The sequence below is a fragment of the Zerene cesonia genome, unplaced genomic scaffold (genome assembly GCF_012273895.1).
Source record: "Zerene cesonia ecotype Mississippi unplaced genomic scaffold, Zerene_cesonia_1.1 Zces_u005, whole genome shotgun sequence".
Lineage (NCBI taxonomy): Eukaryota > Metazoa > Arthropoda > Insecta > Lepidoptera > Pieridae > Zerene > Zerene cesonia.
In genome coordinates, this window is record NW_024045135.1 from 1,906,570 (window position 1) to 1,916,229 (window position 9,660).

A 9,660-nucleotide genomic window follows, 5' to 3' on the forward strand; every position below is an offset into this window, starting at 1 on the left:
TAATAAATGTTATTTGCAGTTAACAATTTTCTTTTTTCTTTATTACAATATTTATGGCAAGACTAGGTATATCCACAGTGGTGAAAAATATAGACTGAGAAGAATATTACATATGTTTACATTTTTAATATTCATAAATTAGTATTAAATATTGTTTATAAGAACAGCGAATTCAATCTGATAAACGATTTAATGAAGAAAACATTGACAAATAACAGAGACATCTAAATACTAAAATATTTTTAAAATTAACTAATAAGCAATACTTTGCCTTATAAAGCTTTTTAATACGGTGTATATTTGGCTGCCGGCCCCGATTCTAATGTCAGTACTTATTTACTCGAGCACATTATCGTACAATCCTGCATTACCCTACATATTGCTATATTAATTTACAAATTATGAATATTGAATTAACTGCGACCTAGTATGGCATCGCTTAACGTGATTTTATAAAGATTCCAGCATTTTTTATGAAAAATTACATGTTTCCAAGAGGTACTTATTATTAAGTATTATATCATGTTGTACTCGAAATAAAATTTAGCAAAGATCAGTTGTATTATGTGGAATATATTTTGTGTGTGTGTTTGCACTAAATAAATTCCAAAGTATTTTGCCAATTCCGAAAATGCTCTTCCCAAAAGATAGCTGTATTACCCGAATAACAAGTGCTACAATACTTTTTTATTTCATTGGTCAATACGAATAGATTTCATAATTTAATGTTATTTGACAAATAAATAATCGTTATCATATCATATACGCAAGTTATCAATTCAGATCATTTTGGATATTCGTACTCCAGTAATTTAATAATTTGTGTGGTTTCTGTAATTAATATTTACGTTAAACGACTAATGGGCTGCATTATTATTAATCAGTAATTCATGTGGCTAATGTGTAATGAGATTTTAAACATTGATTTATGAGAAAAATTGAATTCGATTTAAATGCTATCAAAAGTCCAATTAATGTAGCAAATTATCAAATTCGTTAAGTCTGCTTGTAAAAATGTGAAATAGTAAAGAAACAACTATATTTGAATCGCAGAACAGATAGAAGAGGTCAGAAGGGCAGGCGGGCGAGGCAGGCGCTCTTATTTGAAAACGGTCTTAATATGTGAACATATTACATTACTTGCAATGCGCCGTGCGTTGCGTTCTAATGCAAATCAAATATCCTTCTTACTTATATTACCTGTTGTCTTGATGAGAGTTTGAGTATGAATAACTGCCAGAAAAGTAGAATAATATCATTTTTCGTTTATTAATCCTATGTTTCTTCCTTTATTCTATTTTCTTAATTCGTTTTCGCAACAAATACCTCAGCCTGTTACTTTAAAACTATTAAAAATAATTGAGCCTGTAAATAACATTATAAATTACTAGCTGCGCCCCGCGGTTTCACCCGTGTAAGTCCGTATCCCGTAGGAATATCGGGATAAAAAGTTGCCTATATGTTATTCCAGTTGTCCAGCTGTCTACGTACCAAATTTCATTGTGATCGATAGTGAGGATGCTGTACAATTTCTAGAATATTAATTTAAATTGCATCCAATAATACATATTTATAGAATGCAGTATACAGTAGTAATCGAGCATTTAATTAGTTCCTGATCCTCTCCCTAGATGATCCCAGCCTCACACAGAGCCGCTAACACACTCCGCTATATTAGTGACTTGTACGTGCTTGTATGTGCTATACGAGGATATGCTGCAGCGCAATGGTGAAACACGGCCAATAGAAAATGTACGTAATATTAAAAATATAATACTAATAGCTTTCGTTCATATTTACAATATAACCGTTTAAATGTCATATTCAACGTAATGTGAACAAATCCTGGATCCAACCGCCGATCGGTCCAACCGATCAATCCGCTAATCTCATTTTATTTTTATTTTATTTTATTTAATAAGGTCATCCAACACCTGCTACATTATAACTTATACCTAAAATACATAAATTTAACAAATAAAAACAAATGTGACAGACAATTACAGGATAAGACAACATGTAAATTTACGTCAAGCTGCAAGTTTTAAATATTATTATATGTATACGTTACAAACATGTTTTTAAATATTCACAGATTTTGTGACAATTATCATGAAATATACCTAAACCATTGGCATGCTCACTGATCAGTTTATTCAATCTACAAACATCTCATAAATGATCGATTAAGAACTTCGCAAAACAAAGCACAGATATACCATCTACATTCCATACGCAAATTAAATATCACATTAATACACCGTGGGATTTTCGACATGTGTCCAGTGTCGCACTTGGCCTGCAACATATACGCACATTATAATATGCAATCGATCGGCCACTGCATGCATCGTGTAATTTAAACGAATTCCTGAAAATTTCATATCGGGAGCGCTCTGAATGAAATGGAATGACTTTTTGTGCGAAACGTGTCCAACGCGTCGAGTTCGGCGCTATTTTATGTGTCCGATGTGCGTCCGTAACGCAAACACGCTGAATATTTCATTGTCATATTATTTGTTTTAATGAAATAATATATTCTCGTATTGTTGATGAAATAATATGATAATAATTATACCTCGCTTCTCGAACATAACTTTTCAAGTAGAGCAGCATAAAAGAAGTATATTTGGATAAATAATTATCATTGTGGACGTGAAAAGAACTGTTTTGACTACTGAGACATTGGGTTAAAATCCACGTCGCAACAGTAATTAATAATAGTAATAATTGATGAGCCTGTAAATATAATTTACACTAACATAGTTATACTACCATAAGCAATTTCACTAATAATATATGGATGTATAATATGATGATGATGTATGAAATGAAATAAAATTATATTAATAATTGAGTAAGATAATTGGCATTAAAAGTAAATTAAACAGAAATCAGTGTAGAAGGGTCACTGAATATTAGTGCTTCAACAGCGCTGCAGCTCGCGGTAGGTCTCTACTTATTAACCACATTTAGACGCGAGGCGAATAGTGAAGCGAAAAGCGAGGCACATAGCTAGGCGAATAGCCAGACGAACGGTGAGGCCAATAGTGAGGTACATAGCGAGGCGAATAACCAGAAGAACGGTGAGGCCAATGGTGAGGCACATAGCGAGGCGAATAGCCAGAAGAACGGTGAGGCCAATGGTGAGGCACATAGCGAGGCGAATAGCCAGACGAACGGTGAGGCCAATAGTGAGGCACATAGCGAGGCGAATAGCGAGGTGAACAGCGAGGCGAATTGCGAGGCGAATTGCGAGGCGAATTGCGAGGCTAATCAATAACAGGTAGCATGCGGCAACCAACCGCATTTTGCCGTGTTCACACAACCGTGTTCGTTATTTGCCTCGTCACTCGCCTCACTATTTGCACGCAAATGAAAATGCAGTAATTATTATGTGTTTTATTTGTTTCATTTTGTATTTTCTTTTGTTAACTTACTTGTTTGCCATTGCAACGAAGCAAAGGTTATTCAATTTTGAGATAAAATTAGCCACGAGGAGGATACGCCAATCTTATTACAGCATTACTCTATCAACACTAAATCCAATATCCAGATTCAGCGATGTTTATAATTTAACGCGTATATCGCGTCGCCGCTTTTCACTTTTAATTACATTTCAAGGGATGTGGTGTCGCACCCTCCACGCAATATTCAACCCTTTCTCGTAGCGCTAAGGTAGAATGTCGCACACAGCAAAATTAACATAAGCGAAGAAGGTTCCAGAAATTGAATTAAACGTAGAAATCGCTTCACTGGCCGTCCTTTGATCGTTACTATCTATTACTCGAACACTGTCACATTAATTTGTGCTTGACCTTTGACATACTTAAAATAAGGTCTAGAATGAGAATGTGTAAATGCTGATCATTTATTAAATATTAGAAGAAGGTTTACATACAGAGAGTTTAAAAAGGAGCGCCACCGAAAACATAAATTGTACTATAATATAATACTAGAAATTTTAAAAGCGACCTAAGCGACAAGATCATAAAACTTTACGCAACTACTGAACAATTATTATAATAATTTTCATTCGTCAAACATTTCATAACCCGATTATTTCTCCATCATGCTATCAAACCCTACCACTTCTGTAAATCGTGCATGAAAACATTAAACTGTTACATAGTAGCATTGCAGGCCTCTGTGTAGAGCAATACGAGGCTGTAATATCGTTTGTGATGTAAATTGAGCTCAGTTGGAAGTGGGTTAACGAATCGTTACCGACAAATTGAGACACGCCGATGGTAAGACTTAACGCGACTGATACGGGCTTATTACGTGTATCACACCAAAGAGACCGAAATGTGCATAACAATCGGCTATTCTACATTTACTATTTTTTGTGTCATGGCGAGCTGAGCTGGTGGTTCACCTGATGGTAAGCGATCACCACAGCACATGAACTTCGCAGAAATTTTAAGGTATTACGTAAAACAATAATTATTTACCGTGAATTAAAGATTATCCCGCATTTAATGCGAATTATAAAGCGGCTTATTACGCTTAGCCCAAGAGTTATCGGAAGTGTATTATAACAGGTTATCGAAGGACAAGTTTGTACATAAATCAAACATGATTTGTCGTGAATTGAAGATAATCTTGCACTGCAATTACTGAATGATTTAACGTGCTTGTTAGGTAAACCGTTCAAGCGTATTCTATAGAGGCGAACAAATTCATAATATAGCTTGTCCTGCAATTGAGTTAAATCACCAATTCAAGATTTGCTAGAAAAAGGTATATTGCGGGTTGATATTTATTTGTTTTACAGCAAAATTTAATTTTAACATATGAATTTCCACACAAATTAAGTGTTTAACAGTACCAACAATTTATAGGACATTTAAAACAATCCAATGATGACATTTTATTACTCAATCGTGTTTTAGTTCGAATATTGACCAGTTTCGTGTAGGCTATAATGTCTCTATAAAGTCTGTAGAAACAAATGTATGTCCGTGATCCATTTTCGTGTTAAGTTTCGTGTATACCTTAACTCAACGCGATACATTAGACTCGCCTTTGTTGAGTATTCACTATGAAACCTTACGAGTCATCATTAGTTATAAAATGGTCAACAGTACCGGTCTAGCTCTGGATACACTGCAGTATGGACGTAATTAAGGAATAAGGTGTAGTACACACGTGCGACTAAAACAAGAATTGGGTAACATATATGACATTGACATGCTACTGTGAAAAGAGTTAGCATGAAGGACACCAATTATTTTTGATGTTTATTGCTGATTAACAAGCTTTGGTAATCGGTCACATATGGGTATTTGACACTCGCATTCACCTTACAAAATAAAATCTAGAGAAGAGTAACAACTTTGTCGTATTATACCTCATACTAGCTGTTCGCCCCGGCCTCGCTCGTGGTACATATAAAGCTTTTGTCACTCAGTGAAATTGTAATATTCTAGTATTGAAAGAATTTATTAAATCCATCCAGGACATTTTGTGTGAAAACATTGCAAACATAAGCGATCACAACCGCCCATTTGAACGATTATTTGCAGAGCGGAGCTGCTGCATAACAGAACAGGGAAAGAATTGATGGCGGGAACAAAGGAATGGACTTGGAAAACCGAGGAAAAGAATATGAGCCTCTCCCTCCTCCCGAACGAAATACAGTAATACAATACTATTTCATACCGGTCTTCTGTGGGAGTGTGGTAGCTTCCCTGGAGCTGGCCCAAATCGTGCCGAATTGTGCTCGACTCCCACACTAAATGTATATAACTTTATATTAAATACAATTTAACTGCATGTTATGAAAACAAATATCCATTTACATAGCCCCCGTTGCACAAGAACATACCAGATAACTGCGTAGTCATAAAACGCGATTGTACAGGGAGCTATAGTTATTTTAAGTTGAAGTTTTTCTCTCCAAGATACGAATATACATCCCAAAATTTTCTACATTATTTATCAACCTAATAATATTTTCATGGCAGTGCAAGGGGCAGGTGGGTCACGTGCTGCTATTGTATATAGGGCGTTCAACACCGCCCAGACACATTAAAAGTAAGACATGAAAAGTAATACAGGCCGGCAAAATGTACGCCATCAAGTAGGCTGCCGTAGGGTAGGTTTAGGTACGCCTTAGCATACTGTTAATGTATTGCCACTTCATGGTGGTCTCCTGAGAGGGTGTGGTAACTCCCCTGGTGCGAATCAAGCCTGCTCATCCTATACTTCAATTGATAATAATAGAGTAGTTATTGGTGAGATAGAAAACCACCTTTCATGTTATATGGCCTAAGTCTTCATGAATAGTGTAAATTCTACAATAACCAATAATAATCTTACAATAAAAAAATAATTTTTATCGTATTTGTTATAATCATGTTTGTCATAAACGTCATAATGAAATCAGATGAAACAAAACCGCGTACTTTAATTCGTTCGTCTATGAAGGTCCTTAATCATCATCGATCTGCTGACGTCAGCAATGTATTATATAACAGCAACTCATGCGTGATGTAATTATTGGAACTAAACACTGCGCCGTGATGACATAATGATGTAATGATTAATTGCTTGTCATTATTTATCCAACTAATAATCTATCGTGAATATGGAACTAATACGCTATTTAATTGTATTATGTGAGCTCCTAACATTTGGGTAATTTAGTAAATCTACAACAGGGAATGGTTACCATCGTTGTTATTTAGTGTAAAGTTAGTACAGGTCGACGGAGTTTGGTCGGAAGTCCACTATTGCAGTGGGCGTCCAAAATAACCCAGAGCCCCTTCCTTGGGGGCCTCGGGTATGCCCATTATTCACTAAAAAAATGCTTGTTGATGAAGCCAAAGATTACATTCGTCGGCTTAATTTTGTAAGTTGTACGTATACGGCACATTTGCTTCGACCCAATAATTTTGTAATTATTAATGTCGGTAATTTTGCACGCCAAAAGTTTTAACCGCGTAAACAAACTGGATTAGATCCTTTGATATTTTCAATGGACCCTCTATGATCTTTGAACATATTCTGTTGCCAGTTATCCATACAATTCTTTCAAAGCATCTTATATACCGAAATATATCTGGAAAATATAATTATAATATTAAGGATACCCAGTTTAGTATTACTACCGTACTTCTAATTATTACACATCCTATTACAGTTCATCTCATAGACCTTCCATATCAATTTACGACGTACCGAATATGTTCATATATTAATTTCTTACAGCGATCGATGCCGCCTCGTCCCCTGCATATTCTTGTTCTAGGAAAAGAGCAATTTAAACTAATTGATGTAGCCAGGCCAGGCGATGTTCGGGCAGATTGGGCTTTGACCGGTGGATCGTGAAACGTATTGCCTGTAACCGAAATCATTCCAGCTCGCCGATGCTCTGAATTTCGTCTGGGCGAGGCGTTACTGGGTCACTGTGAATTTAACCGAACGATACGTTGTCATAATGATGTGTTATTGATACCTACATAAATATTTTAACAGCAGACTGTCATTAAGCAATAAATTAAAATACTACAAGTAGTAAGAATTATCTTAGATTATTCTCCGTTTACATGGTTTTAATAACTGTAGCTTACAAATCCTATATGTGTCGCCTATTTATATTATGGGTATGTATTGCTGTCAAATCAGAACCGTGCTTGTATAATGAATTAGCTGTCACTAGTAATATCGTACGCTGGGAACTATTCCCAACATAACCATAACTTTCTCGTTGTAACCGTTGACTGTTCATATCAGAATGAATAGCTTATTCGATCATCCACTTTTAGTTTCCTTACGTTCTAGTTCCAATATCGAAAATACTTAGGGCCTATTGGATGTTACAAATTATAGACCATATTAAAAATCACAAACTAAATTTACTGGGATAGATATCTCAACGTACATAATCATTTGAGCAAATATTTAATTATAACATCCAAATATTTAATTATGATTAATTTGCTCTCAGCGGCCACAAGCACCTTTCAGGTCCCTTTGTGGGCCTCGATCGGTCAATTACCCCTTCTGAGCTCTCCTTAGAGCTGGCGTATGAGATTATTATAGTCTTACCAAACGTTTCACTTGCCCTGTTATAACAGGTATAACGATTAAATTTTGATGAGGTTACAAGTAAAATAAATAACTTATTTCTGAAACTTATAAAAAAAATTCTTTGTAAATATGGGAAAAAAGATGCTGAAATAATGATTTAAAAAAACAACCCAGACCAATTTTGAATGAGACTACACGGTGGGACTTTCCAATAAAACTAGAATCTACAGAATCGGTGCACCCAGCCGAGTCGAGAATCTTCTCCTTTTTTGAAGACGGTTGAATGTACAATATTATTTCAGTTGCTGTCAGATTAATTAATAAGGCTGTTCAATCCAAAACTACCAAAATGTCGAACTGCATTGCAGTTTGTTTTTTATGTCCTAGCGGGCAACTGAGCTGGCGGTTCGCCTGATGGTAAGCGATCACCACCGCCCGTGAACGTTGCGCTACCCGCTTTTTTTTTTGGGGAAAAGGAAAGGGGCCAATGGAAGATTCTCATCAAAATCGTGATATAATATTCTAAACTTAACACGATAGAGTAGACTCTATCGTGTTAAGTTTAATAATTAACATTTGACGTAACTGGATCTATATCCATAGCTATTATCTAAAATAATAGCTCAATGAGTAAATCCCTTAGCAACGGCCGAGCACTCATAAGTAAAACTGCGAACAATAAAGCGGAGTGCTAACCGCGCGGACCCTCGCTCGTTAATTATTTTTCACTTCGCGAATAATTGGTGTACAGTAAGCCGCCGGATTACTCTGAAAACTTCCCGCTAACTTCCAACTTCGGCGCAAGCACCCTTTCAATTAGATTATAAGCTCCTAGCTTTATTATTTATATTTCGTATTTCCCAAAAATGAGTTGAGCCGATCGGCCGCTATAGCAATTAATTGAATGTTTTTATTTTTAGTCCTTCTACTAATATAGCATCTACATGTAAAAAAACATAAGTATTTTTGGAAAACTTCAAAACAGGTTTTTATAAATTAATAATGAAAAGTGATGTGGTCGTTAAAATAGAATATGAAATTATAGATGTCGACATTCTGTAATTGTATAGTACAGTTCTAAGTTCATTCTATACGAAACACATTAGTTCATTTTTAAATGTAATTACATATTTAAAAAATACAAACAAAACCAGTTTTTACTGTTTTCATTTTCTCCATGTGTAATCACTGAAATATATACTAAATGTAGGCACATTCGATACTTAATTAACGTAATTAAACGATGTATCAATTTGATTAAAAATATAATGCAATATAATGTTTCAATTAAAATATAATAGTATCATTGAAGTGTTTGTTAAAATTGATTACTTGTCGAGGCTCGTTTGTCATTGTTGCGAGACAGCGGCGAGTGGAGCTAAATTGAAATGTATTATTAATCGCATCCGATACTCCTCCCTTAGATAAGTTATATACAATTTTAACCACTAATAAATAAAGCTGCTTTTCTAAAGTTTTGATGTTTATATTGCTTTCTAAAACGAACGAAACTATAAAAGAGAAACAACTGTACATTATCTATATATCAGAGGAATAAACTGGGCATTACATTGTTTTTTTTTAATTTTAAATCAATATTACTCGTCACGAAGATTTATATTA